This window comes from Chrysemys picta, chromosome 10 (assembly GCF_011386835.1).
Source record: "Chrysemys picta bellii isolate R12L10 chromosome 10, ASM1138683v2, whole genome shotgun sequence".
In the NCBI taxonomy this organism is placed as follows: Eukaryota; Metazoa; Chordata; order Testudines; family Emydidae; genus Chrysemys; species Chrysemys picta.
Window position 1 is genome coordinate 52,787,267 of NC_088800.1, and position 21,081 is coordinate 52,808,347.

The following is a 21,081-nucleotide window of genomic DNA, read 5'->3' on the forward strand; positions in this document are numbered from 1 at the left end:
GCAAAAGCTCCTCCTGCCGGACCAGGGGGTTCTCCATTCCCAGAGCAACCCTCCATGCTGGCAGCCGGTGCTTCTTGCCTCTGGTGTTAGGAGCTGCCCTGGTGGGGGCAGCCTATGCATGGCAGGGGTGGGACAGTTTGAATGTCCCATATTTTGCACATGCACCATTCCGGCAGATACATCTGCTCTCTAAATGGTGATTGGCCCCTCCAGCTCTCTCCAAGCTCTTCACAGAGCAGGGACCTCTAGGCTGGCGGTGCATGGCGCATACAGACAAATGTCTCCCTGGAGGCCCAGCAATCCCCCACCTGGCAAGCTCTCCAGGCACCGTGTTCTGTCCCAGACGAGCTGGGGGCTGTAACGGTCAGTGTTGTGGCCTGTGGAATTGTAACACATCTAACCCATTTTATCCTTTGGCTGCTGGGGGTTCTTTTCCTTTGGACCAGATTCTGCCAACAAGATGCAGAGCATTTGACTCCAGGGGTAGTGTAATAGAAATCAATGGGCCTCGTTGTGGAGTAAGATGCCACTCGAGAGGTGTAAGCATGTCAGGATCTGGCCCTTCATTCACTTTCTAAATCCTGTTCTGGGGCTAGCCTGTCATGAGATTCTGTTCAGTTGTAAAGTGACCTGGCATCTGAAGAGTTAACAGAAGGGCATTTGGGAACTAGAGGGGGCTCTAGCAATGGTAAGCAGCAGGCACAAACACAGGGCAAAGGGGCTAGTTTAACCCCTTAAATTCCCAGCATGGCATCATTCATCTGTAACCCTCACAGCACTTTGCAAAGGTGAGAATCCCCATTGTATTGAAGGGGAAACTGAGGCACAAAGCGGCTACATGACTTTCCCAAGGTCACAAAGTGAGGCAGAGAACTCAGATCTGGGACTCTCCAGCTGCCTAGCCCCCTGTCCCATGCATTGAGCCACCCTGCCTTACATCATTACTACCCATCAAGCCCGCTCAGCCTGTTCTCCCTTGAAACATGCAGGTTGGTGCGTCGTTGCACTAAAAAAAAAAAAAAAAAAAAAAAAAAACCAACCAACCATTTCCCTTTAGCCAGGGCTGGTGCAAGGATGTTTTGAGCCCTAGGCGAAACTTCTACCTTGCGCCCTCCCTGCGGCAGCTCCCCACGCCCCCTGCCCTGAGGCGTCCCTCCCGCAGGCAGCTCCCCCCGCCCTGAGGCACCCCACCCCCCCCCCCGCGTCAGCTCCCCATCCCCCCCGGCCCAGGGAGCTGTGCAGCAGCTCCCGACCCCAGCTCACCTCTGCTCTGCCCCCTCCCCGAGCCCTGCGGCAGCTCCCCACACACCCCCCTCCGCCCTGAGGTGCCTCCCCCGTGGCAGCTCCCCCCCTGCCCCAGCTCACCTCTGCTCTGCCCCCTCCCCTTGGAGATGGGCTGCCTTTTCGTGTGATGGGGAGAGTAGGACTGAGGTGAGGGGGAGGGGCACCCTGGTAGAGATGGGGGGAGTTGGTGGAATTCTGCAAAGGGCCCATTGTCTGTTTGGGGTTGGATCACAGAAGTGTTTCAGAGGCCTTTCTCAGCTCCCCCGCCTCCCCTGTGATCTCAGGTGTGGATCTGGGCTGCAGCATGACCAGGCTGTGCTCCAGTCTGCTGTCCCCCACAGTTCCTACAAATTCCGCTCCGCAGCCATCTACCAGTGGGGCTGAGCTGTCATCTGTAAGCCACTCCTGTGCTGCGGACTCATCACCTGCTGCTGCTTTCTGTGAGCGGGAGGCAGAAAACCAGGGTAAGTAATGGCCAGAATAGCAAAGCAAACCAGCTCAGTGCTGTCCTGGTCAGGGGGCTGCCCTCAGCCCACACGCAGTCACATCCCAAGAGATGCTGTGGTGGATGGTTTGCCGCTCCAGCACCGAGACAGGTCAGACTGGTTTCTATTGAAGGGGCATAAACAGCTGCGAGATGGGATTTGGAGTTAGGCCCTCGCATACAAGGCTCCACTGATCCCCCAGGGAACGTGGCCTCCTGCTGGAGGTCAGTGGCACTGTCCATGGGACACCGCCCTGCTCTGGAGGGCAAGTGAGTGACTCAGTGCTAAGGCCAGGGATAAGAAGGGCAGGAAGGCAGGTGATAATGAGTCAGCCTTAGCGGGGGCATGCTAGGAGACATGGTGATTCATAGATTCCAAGGCCGGAAGGGTCAGTCTAGTCTGAGCCCTAGAGAACACAGGCCAGAGAACATCTCCAACACGTGCCTTGGAAGTGCTGAGGAGAGGAAGTAGCTAGATCTGACTTGAGCAGGGCCAGAAGGGGGCAGCTGGCTGTGATGCCCCAGGACACAGGATGTGGAGCAAGCGAAAGCCCCCCCAATCATCTGAGTGGGTGGAGCACATTGGGCTGGTGTCCAGTCACTCTCCTGCTCCATTAGGCTGTGCGGGCTGGGCAGGGGTGGGTTGCCAACACTGTTTCAGAAACTGTTTTCTTAGCATCCCTGCTCCACCCCTCCCCTGATATTGTTATTATCATAGTTATTTTGGTATTAATACCAATAAGCAGGACTCACCTATACTCACCAGGGCTATTTCTTGCAGCTTTCTGCAGCGCTCAGACACTCCTGATCTTCCTGTATAGAGATGAAGGCATAAGAGACATCCCTTGTAAGGGGTTGTTGGCCGCCCTAGTGCAGGGGGATTATTCAACTGGAGCTGGACAGCCTGCAGCTCCTGGCGAGCACCTCCCACCCAGTGCAGCAAATCAGGGGCCACCACACCCGAGCCCAGATCCATCCCAGCAGCACCCTGGAAGGAGGAGTACCTGGTGCTCAGAGCAGGGGCCTGCCTCCTAACTTCCATTCCTGGGCTGCCAAGGACTCCCTGGGTGAGGGCAAGTCACCCAGAGCCTGCTTTGCAGTGGTGCGAGCCCCTGCAGCTCCCGTGAACTCTGACAGATTTAGGGTGCTCAGCACCCATGAAAACCAGACCCCTTTCCCCTCTCGATTCCTACGTCAGCAAAATGGAGGAAAGACACTCGCATCCCAGGGAGGCTGGGAAGTTACTGCAGGTTTGAGATCCTCAGAGAGGAGGTACCAAAGAAGGAAAGGCCGGTGAGTGATAGGGACTGTTACAAAAGGCTGGGTGTGATGGCTGCCACCTCTGCTGGCACCAGGCACCTCCAGAGCTGAACGCACTAGTCTCTACTGCTTGCCCTGAAGCGCTACTCACAACCTCTACAGATCCAGCAGAGAGTAGGATGCATGACAAACACTGGCCAGTGGGTTCTATGCGTAACATGTGTAACCCCATGCTTGCTCAGAATGGTGCTCTGACCCCCGATAGTGACGGCTCAGCCCCCTAGAGCAGGGGAGGGCAAACTACAGCCTTGTGGGCAAACTACAGCCCACCAGCCATTTTAATCCTGCCCTCGAGCTCCAGCCGGGGAAAAGGGCCGCTTCACATGGCTCCTGGAAGCAGTGGCATGGCCCCACTTCAGCTCCTATGTGTAGCTCTGCACGCTGCCCCCGCCCCAAGCGCTGCCCCTGAAGCTCCCATTGGCCAGGAACTGCGGCCAATGGGAGCTGCAGGGGCAGCGCCTGCGGATGGGGCAGCATGCAGAGCCACTTGGCCGCACCTCCGCATAGGAGCTGGAGAGGGGACATGTTGCTGCTTCCGGGAGCTGCTTGAGGTAAGCACTGCCTGGAGCCTGCACTCCTGAGCCACCCCGCTTTCTCCAACCCCCTCAGTCCCAGCCCGGAGAGCCCTCCTACACCCCAAACTCCTCATCCCCAGCTGGAACCCTCACCCCCTCTGCACCCAACCCTCCCACCCCATCCCAGAGCCCCCTCCCTCATCCTGAACTCCCATTTCTGGCCCCACCCCAGAGCCCATACCCCCCAATCATAGCCTTCATCCCTTCCTGGCCTGCACCCCAACCCCAATTTTGTGAGCATTCATGGTCCACCATAGAATTTCTATTCCCAGATGTGGCCCTTGGGACAAAAAGTTTTCCCACCCCTGCCCTAGAGAATGATGAGCCTGCTACAGTCTTGGCTAACAGACATGTTTTTTATAGCTCATGCATTTAGCTCCAGGGGTCGCAGGTTTGATCCCTGCTGCTGACGGCCACATGTGGGTTGGCATTACACATAGTTCTGATGTCTGGGCTCAGTTACCTTTAGGGGAAATTCCCACTGAAAGTTTCCAACAGGTTCCAGTTGGCCAGCTAAGTTTTGGGATAGAGCAATGGATCTATGGGGCTATTGGGGTTCCTGGTTCCGCTAACAGAGACCCACCGAAGGACCTTAATGGCACCTACTGGACTTTCCCTTGGGGTCTTCTTTCTCCCATATGTTTCCCCTCTAATCAGTTTTAGTTTGTACAGCCTCTGCCAGCTCCCTTCCCAGTCCCACTCCTGGTCTGTGCCCATCCCCATCCATTTAAGGGGTAGCTATTCCTCAGCCAGGGGTACTGTAATATACCTGGCAGTTTTAAAATTCATTACTGGAACAATGGATAGATTTATTCCAAGAGTAACATGCCTTCTATATTCCTTGGTACAGATTCACTCCGAAGTCATCTGTCTATTTCATTCCATGTCCCTGGGATACTGCCTGTGTTATTAGCAAGGCTGAGGTCACTACAACAGGTGCCAACTGACCAGCAAGATGCCTTTAGGTTCTGTCCATACCTCCATGTCTTGAACCCTGATCAAAGCTTCTAGCAAACAGGTGCCTGTGCACGCCCTAACTATCAACAGCTAGGACCACTATTGCTAACACACTGTGGGCAGGAAGTTTCTTTAATAACTCTCCTGGCTGAAACTGCTGAGAGACTGTACTAGAGTCTGGGTTTTATAAAATGGTTTAGGTGCAGCCTCAAACTGTGTTAGGTGGAAAATGTGTTTGAAACAGCACTGGTGAGAACATGGGCTTCATGATCAGGCCCCTTTCATCTCTTTGATCTTAATTAGTTAATGTTTGTAAAGTGCTTTGAAGATGGAGTGCTCTATGCGAATGTTAAGTGCTATTATTATTCAATCTATGCATGACCCACATGCCTGCTCCATAGCAAAGTACGTTGTGCAGGATGACAGCCCCAGCTGCTGCATGAGAGCTGCTCAGGGGAGAAATTGCTAAGCTGGTGGGGGCTGAGCTCTGGTTTAATTGCTCTAAATGAACTGCTTGGCTCTGCAACCAAGAATTAGCCACTTCCTGGAAAGATTCTGGTCCCGGGGAGAGGCAGCCTGCAAGGCCTTTGTCTGTGAAGAGGGGAACATGTCACTCAGCATGAGGGTTAGCCAGCCGGAGTGACACCAGGAGGGCTGGTGATGCAGGTGCAGAGGATTCACTATCTTAGATCAAACCATTAGTCTGGTAAATGCAGGATCACTGGGCAGCTGGCTAGGTGCATGCTTGGCTTTGTTCACCATCCTGTGTGCAGGGGAAAGATGCTTTCCTGACCTCTGTGGAGAGGAGTTTATGGCTATAATTACTCTGATCTTATTGTTGTTGTGACCAATATCACATGAACCAAGATCAAAGCCTCTTAGTACTCCATGCTGAACATGCCTAGTAAAGATCACTGCAGGCCCTGGGGAGCTCACAGGCTGTGTAGAGGTAAGGCACAGGAATCACAACTTGCCCAAGGTCACACAAGAAGTCTGGACAGAGCAGGAAATGAAATCTGGATTTCCTGAAGGCCATTCTAGTACCTTCACCTCAAGGCTAGCTCTTTTTCCAGCATGCCTGTATACTCAGACCTGATCTAGAAACAGCTAAACACTTTAAGTGGGACATCTGGTGAATCCATCATGGTTGGTTGGCAGCACCTCTTTTGCCTAGGCAGACAGGCCCTTGGTGTCATATAGCAGCGCTTGGCAGTAAATTAAAGAGAAAAGTGTCAGATCTTGATTCAGCCTTTTGGTTTAAAAAAAAAACCTAACTGCTCTGTGCACTAAACCAGACGCAGATTAGAACCAAGGGAGAGATCTCCTGCACTCAAAGCTTGCAGGAGGAGGTCCCAGCATGGGAAAGCACATGCCCCCAGGGTGGAGTTAGGGGGAGGTAAAGAGCAACTCCTGCCTCCCCTTCTCCAGCAGGGTCCTCCTCCTCCCCTTTTCAGGCTACTTCCCTTAATTCAGGAATGTCTATGGACATCACAGGCCTTGCAACAGTGCATGGAACAGTGAACATTTTGGCTAAGAAATGGCTGAAGGGCCAGGCAATGAGAATGATAAAGGAACCCTGATTTGCACAATACATGTGCTGGGAGCCATCTGTTTCATTATTCACTGGAATTTGGAGGACAGGCAGAGGTCACAAAAAATGTTCTCAAAGTCTGAACATGTCAGCAGATTTTAACACCAGTGATGTTCCCAACCCTCCTGTGGGAAAGTGCATGATTCGTTATCGGCCATCCTCTTGCTTAAACTATTTCAATCATCCAATGGGGAAGGGAAAAATAACACCATGCGCATTAGGGTCGGTCATCAACTCACCGTCCTGCAGCATCCCCCGTGACATGGTGTTTCAGCAATTCTGCCTTGCTCTCATCCCCAGGACTTCAGTGGTGAGCTTGTCCTCCAGCAGGTAACACTGATTCTATCCCATTATCTGTGTTCCAAAATAATGGCAATCAACACAACATCTGGATTATCACAGGGGGAGGGATAGCTCAGTGGTTTGAGCATTGGCCTGCTAAACCCTGGGTTGTGAGTTCAATCCTTGAGGGGGCCATTTAGGGATCTGGGGCAAAAATCTGTCTGGGGATAGATGACTTCCTGAGGTCCCTTCCAACCCTGATATTCTATGATTCTATCTTCAACTCCTCCAGCACTACTCCTCGGTCCCAGGCTTCTTCCAAGAAGGTCTTTTATAAAGGCAATCTTAACTAGAGGTGGACCTTCTTCTAACCTCATTATCGCCACAGATTTATACCTGCCTCTGGAGATTTCCATTACTTGTATCTGAAGAAGTGAGGTTCTTACCCACAAAAGCTTATGCTCCCAATACGTCTGTTAGTCTCAAAGGTGCCACAGGACCCTCTGAGGCTTCTTCCAGGACACTGGCTAGTAGGTCCCTTGCAAAACCCCCAGATCAGATGAAATACAAATTAAGCAACTTTGACCCATCTCAGATTTGAGCCTTTCATCCATCTCACATTCCCCCCAGTTCTTGACTCTTCTACTGAACACTAACCCACAAGGCACCTTCCCTGGAACCTCACTCCTTTTTCAAGGCCCATCACAGCAGTTAATACTACTCCTGTACATTTCCCCACAGTTCTTCCTCCAGCTGACTTCAGTCAGGTTCTTTCCATAGAGACAGCACTCCAGACCACCTCATTCCTGAGTCTCCACCACCCAACTGCTCTCAGCTCCTTCCTTTTAACTCCTCCCTGAGCCTGACACACCCTCCAGGTGTAACAAGGTGCAGCTAATAGAGCTCTCAGGCCTTCTCAGGTGATGTGGGGTTTATATATCCCCCTAAGAGAGACCAACCACAGAATGTGAATAATGAATAGAAAATAGTTGGAATGAAGCATTTGTGGACAACACATGGCATGAAAATGATTGGTCCAAATTTTTCAGCTAATACTTACAAAGAGTAAGCTTTCAAATGAGTTAAAACCAAACATAGGTCTGCATTTGTAACAGATCCAGTGCCATGTTCTCAGCTGGGGGAAATCCATGCAGTTTAACTGACATCAGAGCAATGCCAGTTTAAACTAGTTGAGGATCTGGCCCATTATTTGTAATGAATAGTTTGACCAGATCGGTCAGTCATTCCAAGAATGGTAGGATGGGAAGGAGACATAAAAGGAAAGAGAGGACTTGTCTAGGGCTGGCTCAGAAAGGAATACCTAACTGCCTTTCATCTAATCTGTTATCTACAGTTATAGGCAGAGCTTGTACTACCACCTCTAGTTAAGATTGCCTTTATAAAAGACCTTCTTGTTGGCTGTTTGAAAACATTACCAAACTTCAGCTGTTTGGACTCAAATTTTCCATGCTGGGTGTCTGCCTCAAGATGAATTTTCTTTTCAAGGTTCAGCTAAGATGTTCCAGTCATTTCTAAGAACAAAATTAGGGGAAGAGGTGTTGTTTTGCCATGTTAAAAAAAGTCTTTCAGCTGTTTGGTTGAGAAGCTTGAGAGGGTGGGTCACCTTTTTGCCATCCCTGCAAAAATCTGCCCAAATTTGGGCAAATTATGAACCTTTTTTGAAAAAACTCTCTTTGCACATGCTATGTAGAGACTCGTCAGACTCTCTGAAGAGTCTGTCTGCATTGAGCATGCTCCAGTCCAGGGATACAGCTATTGAGTAGGTCTCTCCCTGCAGTTGCTGCTCCCAGGTGCTGGGGTATGCTGTGGCTGGGAAACTGTCTTTCCTGTGCTCTCTTTCCTGGGAAACAGAACTGGGAAACTGTCTTTCCTGTGCTCTCAATGCTCCCCATGCAAAGTGTGTCTCTCTTCCCCCTTTTAGTGCTGATCCATAGAAAGGATGAAAATCTATTACTGCTGCAGATTACGCCTGTAGCTGAACTGGCAGAGGTCTGTTTGGTGGATCTAAAAGTGATCATGTGATGAACCGTCAGCATCATTCTACATGATGGAATTTGTTCAGTTTGGTTTTTTAAAAACCTAGGAAATTACACACATAAAACTATATTGAAAAGCCACAAGTAAGGTGGCAAAATCAAGCACTCAAAAATTAGGAAATGCCAGAATTAAGGTAGCCTGTGCAACCTTAATACTGCCCCCTTGTGTGTATGCATTATGCTAAAGTCTTTAATGATGTGATCAGATACTATTTTTTCCACAGGCTCCCTGCCTCATTCAGAGCACAGGATGGACTGTGAATGTATCAGAACTAGGTAGTGTAGGGTATCAGAGGGGTAGCCGTGTTAGTCTGAATCTGTAAAAAGCAACAGAGGGTCCTGTGGCACCTTTGAGACTAACAGAAAGGTGTAGTGTAGGAGGCTGCAATCTGTAGGACTCCTGTTCCTTTGTTGCAGAAGTTGGAAGATGTTTGGTGACTGAGGCAGGAGTCTGTAGGACGAGAAAGGAGGGCCTCATGGTTAAGGAACTTGAATCATAGAAATGTAGGGTTGGAAGGGACCTCAACAGGTCATCAAGTCCAACCCCCTGCACTGAGGCAGGACCAAGTAACCCTAGACCATCCCTGACACGTGTTTGTCGAGCCTGTTCTTAAAAAACGCCAATGACGGGGATTCTACAACCTCCCTTGGAAGCCTATTCCAGAGCTTAACTCCCCTTATGGCTAGAAAGTTTTTCCTAATAGCTAACTTACATCTCTCTGGCTGCAGATTAAGCCCATTGCTTCTTGTCCTATCTTCAGGGGACATGGAGAACAATTGATCACTGGCCTCTTCATAATAGTCCTTAGCAGATGTGAAGATTATTAGGTCCCCGCCTCAGTTGTCTTCTATGAAGACTAAACATGTCCAGGTATTCAACCTTCCCTTATAGGTCAGGTTTAATAAACCTTGTTATCATTTTTGTTACTCTCTTCTGGACTCTCTCCAATCGAGTATCGAGTTTCTTCAAGTGTGGCGCCCAGAACTGGACACAGTGCTGCAGCTGAGACCTCACCAGAGCTGAGCAGAGCAGGACAATTACTTCCCGGGTCTTACATACAACACTTCTGTTAACACACTGCAGAATATTAGCCGTTTTTACAACTGCATCACATTGTTGTCTCATATCCAATTTGTGATACACTATAACACCCAGATCCTTTCACACAGTACTACTGTCCAGCCGGTTATTCCCCATTTTGCAGCTATGTGGTCAGGGTGGGTTTGCTTTAAATCAAATTAGTGATTTAAATCATGATTTAAATCACTAGTCAGGAAGACTCGATTTAATCATGGATTTCTATATAAAAGTGCATTCTTGTTGTTTGTTATAACCTTAATACATCTTCACAACTCAGAGATAGATGTAGTTTTCATTTTTAGAAAGTACATACTATACATTTTTAAAGTGATTTATTTTGAAAACTTTTCAGATTAGTTTTACAGCTATATGAGAAAATGAATGATTGTTTGGCTGTTTCATTTACCAAAGGTAATTGACCATTTACCAAAGGATATTTATGAAGTCATTGGGAGGTGAACTATCTCCAATTCAACAGGTTAATCATTAATATATGGAGGATTTTCTTGCCATGCTGTATTAGGAGGAGAACATCACCAGACAGACATTTAAATTGTTTTATTTAACTAAAACAACAACATTATATATTTTGGATTTTTTTCTTCAACAGCAAACATATAATATTTTAACAAAATATGCATATGAATTTTTGAATTTAGTTAAACATTCAAGTTTTTTAAAATCAGGGTTGTTTTTGTTAAAATTGTTTTTAACTAAAATAGTTAGATGAAATATTTAAAAAAACAAAACAAAAATTAAATAGACTATGTCAGCTAGGTCAACATGAGACACTTGAAATATTGGGGACAAAAGGGCAGTGACGTTAAAGCCCTCTGCCCTAGGATGAATTCCATCAGGCCCTGCTGACTTGAATACATCTAACTTATCTAAATATTTTTAAACTGTTCTTTCCCTATTTTGGCTTGCATTCCTTGTCCCTTATGAATATTGTTTTGAGTATCTGGTCACCATAAACCTTTTTAGTGAAAACTAAAGCAAAATAAACATTAAACACCTCAGCCTTCTTAAAGTCATCAGTTATTAGTTCTCCTTCCCTGCAGGGCCTACACTGTCCTCAGTCTTTCTCTAGCTCCTAATGTATTTAAAGAACCTCTTCTTATTGTCGTTTTTGTCCCTTGCCAGCTGTAACTCATTTGGGGCCTTAGTCTTTCTGCTTTTGTCCCCAGGTGCTTGTGCTGTTCTTTGTACTCCTCCATAGCAATTCCTCCTCGTTTCCACTTTTTAATATAATAAATGGAGATATCCTATCTCCTAGAACTGGAAGGGACCTTGAAAGGTCATCGAGTCCAGCCCCCTGCCTTCACTAGCAGGACCAAGTACTGATTTTGCCCCAGATGTGCCCCTCTCAAGGATTGAGCTCACAACCCTGGGTTTAGCAGGCCAATGCTCAAACCACTGAGCTATCCCTCCCCCTGGGTTCCTTTTTTGTAGGGTTCCTTTCTGAATAACTGGCACCCCCAAATAACTTGAGTTCTGCCCCCCATCTCCTTTGAGCAGGAGACTGCACTGCCTGAGCTGCCCCTCCTGTTGGCCATTCGCAGCTGGGGTTGTGGCTCACTGCATCTGTCCAGGGACAGGGGAGCTGAGCGACTCTGCCCATACCAATGGGTGTCTCCTGCAGAGACAGCCAAGCTCATCTCACCCATGCTCTTGAGTCCTACAAGAGAGTGACACCGCTCCAGCCAAAACAAACCCAGCCGCCCCCAGATTAACTCCACCCCGTGAGCCGAGGCGAGCCCGGGCCTTTGGCAGCCTATCCAGGCTTGTGTGACCTACATACTCGGACGTTGAGGTGAGACGAAGGCGGCGGCGCAGGAGCGCTAGGACCCGGCTGGCTCTGCCCGCCGGAGGAGGAGCCGGGGCGCGGCGAGGAAGGAGCCCAGTGGCTGAGCTCTCCAGGCAGAGACTGGGGGGACGTACTCAGACATACACACGCACCGAGCCAGGACAAAGCGGGGAGCTGGCTGTGCGGCTGGGGCGCACGGATCCCCGCGGGGCTGCTGGCCCAGAGGCGAGGCGGCTCTGGCTGCTCGGGGACCGTCCCTTCAGGGGCCGGGGGGCGCCGCGATGGAGCGGAGAGGTGGCGGCGGCGGCCAGGCTGCGCGGCGGCTGCTGTCCGGGGACAAGCGAGGACCCCGCCCGGCGCCGGCAGCTGTAGCAGCCCGGGGCGCTCGCCGCGCCTGAGCTGCCCCCTCTATCCCCAGCCCGCCCCGCACTCCGGACCCGACCCGGCGGTAGCCCCTGCCCGGGGCCATGAGGACCAGACCCCCCTAGCGGAAGCCAGGCGAGCGGCGGAGGGGGGATGTCCCAGCCCCACCCCCCCCGCGAAGTCAGGCGAGGCGGAGACCGAGCCCCGTCCGGGGGCCCTCCAGGGGCACAGGGAGCGAGCCTCGCCCGGGCACGCAGGGGCGACGGTCGGCGGGCGAGAAGAAGGGAAGGTGAACGTGTGTGAGGGAGCTGGGGGCTCGCCCCAGCCCCCACCCAGGTAAGGCCGGGCTCCGAGCCGCCCTGGGGCCTCGCAGATCTCCCCTTCGCGGCGTGGGTGCGGGTCCAGGTGGAGCCCAGCACAGCCGGACAATGCAGCGGCAGCCCCTCCCTCAGGGCCGCCGGGAGCCCCCAGCCCGGGCAGGGCCCTGCTAGGATAAGGAGGTCGCTGTGAGGCTGGAGACACCCCCCCCCCCGGCCGATCTGTCTGTCCCCCATTGTGCAGCTACAGATGGATGCTCCGGGCGGAGGCAGGTGCAGGGAGGGCTGGGCTCCTCTTCCGCAGCTCGCTCCACTCCCCTGTTGTTCGTCTGAAGGCCCTTTCCTTTGTGTCTCTCCTGTGTGCAAAGCCTAGTCCCCCCTCCCCCCCAATCGCTCCCGGGGGGGCTGCATGCGCTCGGCGGTACCAGCCCCAACACAGCCATCCACAAGGGTCTGCATACACGCCCTAAATGCGCTAGATCGGAGCTTTGTATGGGGGGCGAAGCCTCCCCCATGATTGTCCTGCTCTGGAACCCTCCCCCCCCCCTTTGCTACTGGCATGGAAATTGACATGGTGGGGAGTGGCGGTGAAACAGGGATCCAACCTCTTTTTTTATCAATGGATGTCAATCCCGTCTAATCCTGATTCCCCCCTTCACCCCAGGTGTCCCTCCCCCTCCCCTGTAATGGGTACTAGAGTAAATACACAGCAGTATCGGATATGGCTTGGTTCTGGCTGTGGTTCTGTCAGGCCCTTTCTCTGTGAACACAGAGGGATGTAAGTGAGCTGGTAGCAGCACCAGGACCAAATTCTATTGTCCCTCCACCCCAGAGCTCTCCCAGAGTTGGCACAACCTCAGCGATTGAATTGATCTCATTCCATAGTACCTGTATCCAGGGGCCAGTGCTTGAAGTGACAAGTTCCCAGCAGTGTCAAGATCCTACATATTATGCACATCTGTCTCTCACAGCAGCCTTCCTCTTTGCCACCTGTACTTCCCCTATCAGTTTAGGGTCCTTCTAGCCAGTTCTTAGGTACTCTTTCCTCCCCCCCTTCCCCCTTGTTGCCTTAAATCCTCACTGCTGTTCTAGGAGGGAAGCCTAGGGCTACTTATTTGATCCCTTGTTTACCTCCCTTCTATGAATCGCTGAAACTTTCTGACAGATTGCTGCATGGATTTCAGGGCTTGGCTTTAGGCAGTATGGGGGCGGGGGAATGTGAAGAGCAGGAGGAGGGATTATATTTTGAAGTCCCCATATATCATGCACTGCCTCCCCTGAGGCTTTCTAATGCTTTCAGAAGTGCTCCAATGTCATGGTGTTTGTGCTGTGAAACCCTCCTGGAAGAATCCTTTGCTATAGGCAACCCTGCTGGAAACACTGTCCCAAAGATGGCCTGTCCTCTACCCCCAGGTAGGTAAGTGCCGAGGTAGCAATCTCTCTTGGGGGAGGAGTGCCAATTTTCGGAAGGTGGCGTATCCCCTCCCTCCATAGGCGCAGAGCAATATCTCCATCATTACACATCTTGAGAACTGGCCAGGGCTATTTTCTCCTGGCAAACAACATGCTGTAAATACTAGTTAATGGAGCCATTTAACGGCGGCGGTCCTTGTGAGCTGAGGAAATAATATCTTGTCCTGCTGACATCTCCTGATGTCATTGGCCTTAAGGGTGGGGGGGTGCGATTCACCTGCCCTTTGGGCCTCCCAGCACCTTCTATAAGCATGGCAGGATGATCACCTCCTGGGACATGTGTTGTAGAGCTAGACAGTTCTTGGTCTCCTCTGACTCGGTTCTTAGGCTCAGCCTTTCCAGGTGGCCCAGCTATTCTGTTGCTTGGGGTAGCTGGTGAGACAGGGAGCGCAGCTGGTGTGGCTGTGACGTGCATGGCCATTTATTTTCATTTCTGCCTGATGGGCCTGCTGTTGCTGGAGTCTTCTCTTCTGGCCTGGGTGTGCTGCTTGTCATTCAGCTTTGCCTGTACCCTAGGGATGGCATCCCAGGTTGGGAGGGGACTAGAGCCCAGTTGCTTGATTGTGCTGTATTGTCAAGGAACCAAATGATCTCAGCAGGGATCAGTTCCTGCTGGTAGCTTATAGAAACTCTGAACCAGAGATGGAAACAGAGTGAGTCATGCTTGAAAGGAGTTGGAGCCTGAGTGGCAATGGAAATCCAGGGGTAAGGACTGGTGAAGAGTTTAGTGGGCTTTAGTTTTCCAAATGTGCCTTTTGAATAGTCACTGTGCAGCAGAGCCGCGAGGGAGAGCGTGGCTGTAATGGCTCCTGAGGACAGGAGAGTGATTTTGCTCTGGAGTGATTATTGAGGGCTGTGAATAGAGGTGACTCTGTTGACTTGATGAAATTGATTGCTGGGATAGAGCTGATGGATTGGGCTAGAAAAGGCAGGAAAAATAAAAAGAGAAAGGGAAGCAAGAGGCCATCTCCAGCAGTGAGAAGCTAGGTAGTGGTGGGCCAAGTGGCAGGCAGTGGAGGGGTGAGCTGCCCACCTGAACTGGACAAATAGAGGGGAGTGGCAGGAAAGGTGAGAGCTGATTGGGTTTTGTTTTTAATCTTCATTCTTAGTGGGATACAGTGGAAAGAACCTGTCATTGAGCTAGAGTCTAGGGCTATGGCTACACTGGCGCTTTATAGTGCTGCAACTTTCTCGCTCAGGTGTGAAAAAACACCCCCCTGAGTGCAGCAAGTTACAGCGCTGTAAAGCGCCAGTGTAAACAGTGCCCCAGCGCTGGGAGCATGGCTCCCAGTGCTGTAAGCTAATTCCCTTGTGGAGGGGGAGTACCTGCAGCACTGGGAGAGCTCTCTCCGAACACTGGCACGCGACCACACTCGCACTTCAAAGCGCTGCTGCGGGAGCGCTCCCGCGGCAGCGCTTTGGAGTTTCGAGTGTAGCCACAGCCTAGCTCAAGAATCAGCTATGCTTTAGGAAGGGTGAGCGTGACCCAGTTAAATACCCATTGACCACCTACTTACCATGTGGCCAAATTGTGTCTGCCGATGGTAGAAGCAACTCAAGGTGCCCTGAGGCCAGGGCTACTGACCTACCAGATGGACAGCAGGGTGCATGATGTGCCTATATGGGGCTGGCTCCTCAGCTGCTATAAGTTGGCATAAGGCTTTTGTTCTGATTGCTATACTAGCTGAGAATCTGGTTCATGGCATCTAGAGACCTGCTGGAATGGGGCTGCCAATTACCTTTAGTTGAAGCCAGTGTTGGGATGGAAGGAGATCAAAGAAGCATGAAGAGATGGGTCCAGGGAGCCACCATCTGGCATAGGCTGAGGAGGATAATAATTCCTCCTAGACTGAGCAAATCCCTCTGTGGGGGAAGAGAAACAGTTTGTGCATTGGATGGATGTTGTTTTTACCAGGCGTAGAGAGAGCTGGGTGTGGGGTGATCAGAGGGGGGATGTTGGCTCTCATGAGCTGTGTAGAGTCTCTTACAGAGACTTGAGACATTGGTGGGCACAGTAAATGGCAGCACTAGTGGTAGGCACTAGCAGGAGATGGCACCTGGGATCTGCCTGTAGATGCTTAGAAACAAGGCTGAGGTTAGGGACTTTGGGCTCTGAGATTCTTCTAGTCCCACATGCAGGGGGATAGAAGAGCTGAAGTTTGTGGATGAGGGACCGAGTTTATTAGGCTGTGGGGAAAGGAGGGCTCTTAATCACTGCTGGCAATGACAGCAAAGAAGAGTTTGGAGGCTGTTTAAGAGGGTGGAGGGGAGGGGGAAAGCTGGCAGGTATAGAGACGCTCTCTAGTCAGACAATGGACATCATCTGCTGGGGACATCAGAGGTACAAGTTCCACTGCAGTATGTATCCAGTTGAATGGGCTAGGATTGCCCTGCGGAAGAGTAGGGTGAGGACAAGGAGGAATAATCCAATAAGGTATAACAAGAGTTTCAGGTAAAATGGGCTGTCCTGTTACAAATCACAGCTACTATCAGCTGCAGATCACGTGGGATGTTTGAGACATACCTGGGTGAGCTGGAAAGGCTGGGATTTGGGGACGATCTCGACACCACTGGCATTTCCGTGGTGGGAAGGGACCGATTAGCGAGATGCTCTGACGAACTATACATGGGGGGAGCAAGGAGAATACCTATCATGGAGATACTCTTTACAGGTGGTGAAAGTGAGACATTGCCAGAGAAGATGGAAGAATTGAGGGCGGTGGGGTTGAAAGGAGATTAAAAGATGGAACAACTCAAATAATTAAGTTCCCATAAATCACTGTTCAGAGCGTGCTAAAGAATGGAGAAATGAGCTAGTAACAAAGATTCGTAATTTATCATTAAAAAGTGCTGAGAAGCTGGAGGACTGGAAGGCAGCCAGTGCTGTGTCATCTCTGTAAAAAGGTGCCATGCTAAGGGTGTGCTTGGAAATAATAGGCCAGGGAAAACAGTAGAGAAAAACTATGGAAGAGAGAATTGCAAAGCATTGAAACGAGTGTAATAGTTTAGGGATGGCTTCCATAAGAAGAAAGCTGTTTGTCTCACCTGTTAGTACTGAATGATCAAACTAGTGGGTAAAGCAGAAATGGTGGAGATCAGTTATTTGCTCTTTCCAAAAGCTTCTGGGGAAGAGCCTCATAGGAAGCTATTCAAGGTACCTGATAACCATACAGAGAATGGTGAAGCCCTGTCGCTGATTAAAAGCTGACATGAGACATGATGGGATCTCATTGGGGGGGAAACATTACATATGACTGCCCTAAGGGTCTGTACCAGGACCCGTGTTCGATATATTTATTAACCTAGAAAGGGGGGCTGGGTACCGAAGTGGAAAAATTTGCTCCCAGAGAGCTGAGAGCTCACATACACCTGTGCAATTGCATTAACTACAAAGAAGTCACACCAGATTTACAGCGGTGTATGAACTGAATCAGGCCCTATACGGTTTAACTTAGTTCAGCAGCATTACGAGGCAGGCGCTCCAGAAGAATCTGGAAAAATCAGGTGACATGAATTTCAGCGTAGAAAAATGCCAAAGTTGTGCCCATTGGAAGGAACATAGGAAAGTGCCCTGCTATCACAGGCAACCTGTGATTCCTGTCAAGGGATCGTTGAAACTACTCGTCCACTCCTTGAGGATCTGAATTGGTTGTAACTTCTACAGAGAATTATTTAGGCATCATTGTGGACAACACAATGAAGCTGCCTGCTCAATGTGCAGCAGCCATGAAAATGGAGTGGATTAGGTGTTAACATGACATAGGAAGAGGATGGAGAATGATGCAGAAAATGTTATAACATCATTACCTTGAACAGCATCACATTCAGATTTAGTTTTGTCTAGTGAGCCACGTGCATGCTCTAGTTCTTCATCACACGAGAACAAAAGGCCACTGGAAATTAAAAGGCAGCGTACTTAAAATGGATGAAGAGAGCTGCTTTTTGAGGGGAAATTGTGGAACTCCCTGCTGCAGGATATCACAGAGGTAAACAGGCTAACCAGATTAAGGAATGATTATACCTTTATACAGGGTGAGAAAGATGGTCTTGGAATGAGACTCAGTCACTGGATAGCAATCTGATTTCCGTTTCTGGCTCTGCCACATGCTTCCTGTGTGACCTTAGTCAATCACTTAATATTTTGGTGGCTCAATTTCCCATTTGTAAAATGGGCATAATATTTCCCTACCTCCCAGGGGTTTTTTGAGGATAAATCTTTTGAGCTGCTCAGATATGAGTGACAGGAGCCATATATGCACCAAAGCCGATAGAATAAGAATAGCAAAGGTTGTGACGCTGGTTATGAGGATTCTCAATCCAAATGCCTCATGACATCAGCTTGGGTTAGGAAGAAATATTGCCCTATGGGATATTGCGTCTGTAGATGCTCTCTTTGGGTAGTGATGGTTATACCTTCCTCTGAGTTACCTGATATTAGTGATATGGACCATTTGGCTGTCCCAGTGTGGCAATTCCTATGAATCGGCCCCTGTACAAATATTGAATCTCTGCTGAGATGCAGTCTAGTCATGTTATCTATATAACATGACCTGTCCTGGTGAGTTACTTTGCTGCCCACTGTACTGCTCATGACCAGCCAAGCTGGCAATTAGTATCCATGACATCTTACTGACCGGGCTTTCATGACACCATAATTATGAACTGAAGAGTTTTTTTTCTCCTATGCTCCTAATCAGTTAATTAAGTACAATATCCATTGAATGCCTGTTTTTCAGGGGCTATCCTGCAATATTTATGCTTATGGCTGTTTACACTACACACATTCTGATCTTTGAGGGTCTATTATGTAGCTGTTAATTTTTGCTTTTGGGATAAATCCTATGGTACAAAAGCCTTATCGGAAATTGCTTATGCTGATTCTGAGTTACCAGAGGAAGCAGTGTAGAAAATGGTATTGGCAAATGACAGGTAGAGATCCCATAATCCATGAGCAGGAATTGAACCCAGATCCAGTGGCCAGGGAGCTAGCCTAGAACTCAAGGCATGTGGGTTAAATACCCTGCTCTGCCACAGACTTCCTGTGTGACCTTGGGGAGGACACTTAATCTCTCTGTGACTCATCTGCTATCTATAAAATGATGGCACTTCCCTCCTCACAGGGGTGCTGTGAGCATAAATACATTTAAAAATCGTGAGGTGCTCAGGTACTATGGTAAGGGGCCAGATCTGTACAAGAGACAGCTGGCGTGGCCTACCCAGGGGTGGGTTAGAGCAGGATCTTTGAAATCAGGCTTGTGGTGGCCTCAGAGAGACCACCATGGTAGGGAGTCAGTGAGAAACCAAGGGCCAAATATCCTGCTGGTTTAAATTGGTGGAGCTCCATTAACTCCCATCAAATTGTGACAGATTACAGCAGCTGAGATTTTTGTCCCCAGGAATCTGTCAGCATGGAGATGGGGCTGGAAGATTGAAATCAACGTGCCTGTTGGATAAGGATTTAGGGACAGAGAGGGACAGTCTCGGGGGTTTGGTGGCAGGACATAGTGTGCTGAATCTGTGTCTTAATTCCCTCCAGGAATTGCTCTCATGTAATTTTTGCAGATTACTAGATTATTATTGTCTGTATTACAATATTGCCTCGAGGTCTGCACTGAGATCGGGGCCCTGTCATGTCAACTAATGTACAAACATTTAGGCTACGGCTATGCTTTCAGCGGCATGCAGAGTACATACTCTGCAAACTCAGCTAGCACAGGTGTAAAGAGCAGAGTGGAGGGTGAGGCATGGCTTACGCCAGTTAAGCAGAGGCCCTGCTTGCCCGAAGCCAAAGATATATACCCCACATGGCTCTCTGCATGCCCAAGCAATGCTTCCCATGTCTACACTTCTATTTTTAGTTACGTAGTGCCCCACTGTCTCAGCCTCTCCCTGCCATAGTGAAAGACTCCAGCAGTGGGGAAAGGCTCCGGCAGGTCCCTGCTGCTGGAGCCTTTCACTGCCATGTGTACCCATAACAGTGAGTGTGGACTCAGCCTGCCTTTCACTGCAGAGCATAGCTACATGTCACCATGTGTAGGCAAGGCCTTCTGGAGGGACGGTTCTTGCCCCAATGAGCTTGCAATCTAAATAGACAAGACAAATGATAGGAGGGGGATATAGAGGCAGAGAAGTGATGTGACTTGCCCAAGGTCAGGCAGCAGGTCAGCAATCCCAGTACTCTAGTCACAGACCACACTGCTTCCCTGATATATGCATATAGTCCCTTTCTTCCCCACATTGTAATTTGTGTTGTTTTTTTTAACAAAGCAATCAACACTAAAGGTTATAGCTGCAGCCATGGAAAAAAGAGGATGAAAGAAAAACACAAAGCATTATACAAAGAACAGATATGCTGAGGTGAACTAGAGTGAAGGTTGCTGCTGAAAAGGAAGGAGGGGATGTGGTTTAACAAATGGAGTGGCCCAGCAGGACTCCTGGGCTCTGCTTCTGTTTCAGCTTGTGACTTTTGTGAATGACTTTGCCACTCTGGGCCTCAGTTTCCCCATCTGTAAAATTTAACCTAGCTATTGTGAGATTGAGTTAATTAATGTGTGTAATGAGCTGTCAGATGGAAGTTGCTAAGGAAGTGAAAAGTATAATTATTTATTTGTGGGGGGCGGGAAGGGAAACCCATATTTGTAGAGGGCTAAGTCAATTATCCATGTACAAACCTACCTAGCTACTGACTGCCCCTTAAGACAGAAAAGAGCCCAAGAATATCCATCAGTAAGAATATGAATATAACTAGTATTTACATGGAAAAATTAATAGAGCTGGTTGGGAAATTTTTCATCAAAATAGTTTTTTGACCAAAAAATGCGTTTTTTGGTTTGAAATCAAAGCATTTAGAAAACTGTATTCATTTCAGTGAAATATTGTTTAGAAAACAAAACATTTTGATAATATCAAAACTCCTGTTCCATCCTTTTTTGGAACATGACATTTTGATATTTTTTTTTTGGTTACAAAACAAAATCAGGGTGGTTTTTTTTTTTTTTTTTTTTTTTTTTAAATATAAAAAGATTTTAAAAAGTTGAAATGTGTGGATCAACCTGAAATAAATTTTTTCCCCAGAATTTTGTTTTGCAGGAAATTTTGAAATTTTTGGGGTATGTTGTTTCTGGGGAAAAAAATTTATTTCAGGTTGATCCACACACACACATACATACATACAAGCAACATTTCCCCCAGGAACACTTTCCCTAAATGAATTGTCGACATTCCCCATAATAGCAACAGTCGCTTAGGAGCAACATAGCAAAAGGGCACAGATATATTACTACTAATGAGCATCTACTGTATTTCCCATATTTCAGAGTGGTAGCCGTGTTAGTCTGTATCAGCAAAAAGAACGAGGAGTACTTGTGGCACCTTAGAAACTAACAAATTTATTTGGGCATAATCTTTTGTGGGCGAAAGCCCATTTCCTACTGTATTTTCCACTGTATTTTATATATATATTTCCCCATGCTAATTTCCCTAATTCTAAT

General features: G+C 49.0%; 1 protein-coding gene and 1 long non-coding RNA gene across 5 annotated transcripts in view; one reads left to right on the top strand and one right to left on the bottom strand.

Annotated features, from left to right (window-relative positions):
* Window positions 1-21,081, top strand: part of SBK1 (SH3 domain binding kinase 1) — an 89,887-nt gene that overhangs the window by 24,036 nt on the left and 44,770 nt on the right. Inside the window, exon 1 of one of the 2 annotated variants that reach the window (XM_005311621.5) lies at window positions 11,491-12,137. The exons of the other annotated variant lie outside the window; for it this stretch is intronic. The gene's annotated coding sequence lies outside the window, so the exon portion shown is untranslated. Of the gene's footprint in view, window positions 1-11,490; window positions 12,138-21,081 lie in introns of those variants that run through there. 2 annotated transcript variants of the gene reach the window in all.
* Window positions 1,326-7,331, bottom strand: LOC135974020 (uncharacterized). Of its 3 annotated transcripts, none has more exons than XR_010591132.1 (4): window positions 7,223-7,331; window positions 6,451-6,565; window positions 2,522-2,581; window positions 1,326-1,722 (listed from the first exon to the last, which is right to left on the bottom strand). It is a non-coding gene; the product is annotated as an uncharacterized LOC135974020 (long non-coding RNA). The 3 variants fall into 3 exon arrangements; XR_010591131.1 differs by having other exon boundaries at window positions 2,532-2,581; window positions 7,151-7,330; XR_010591130.1 differs by having other exon boundaries at window positions 7,151-7,330.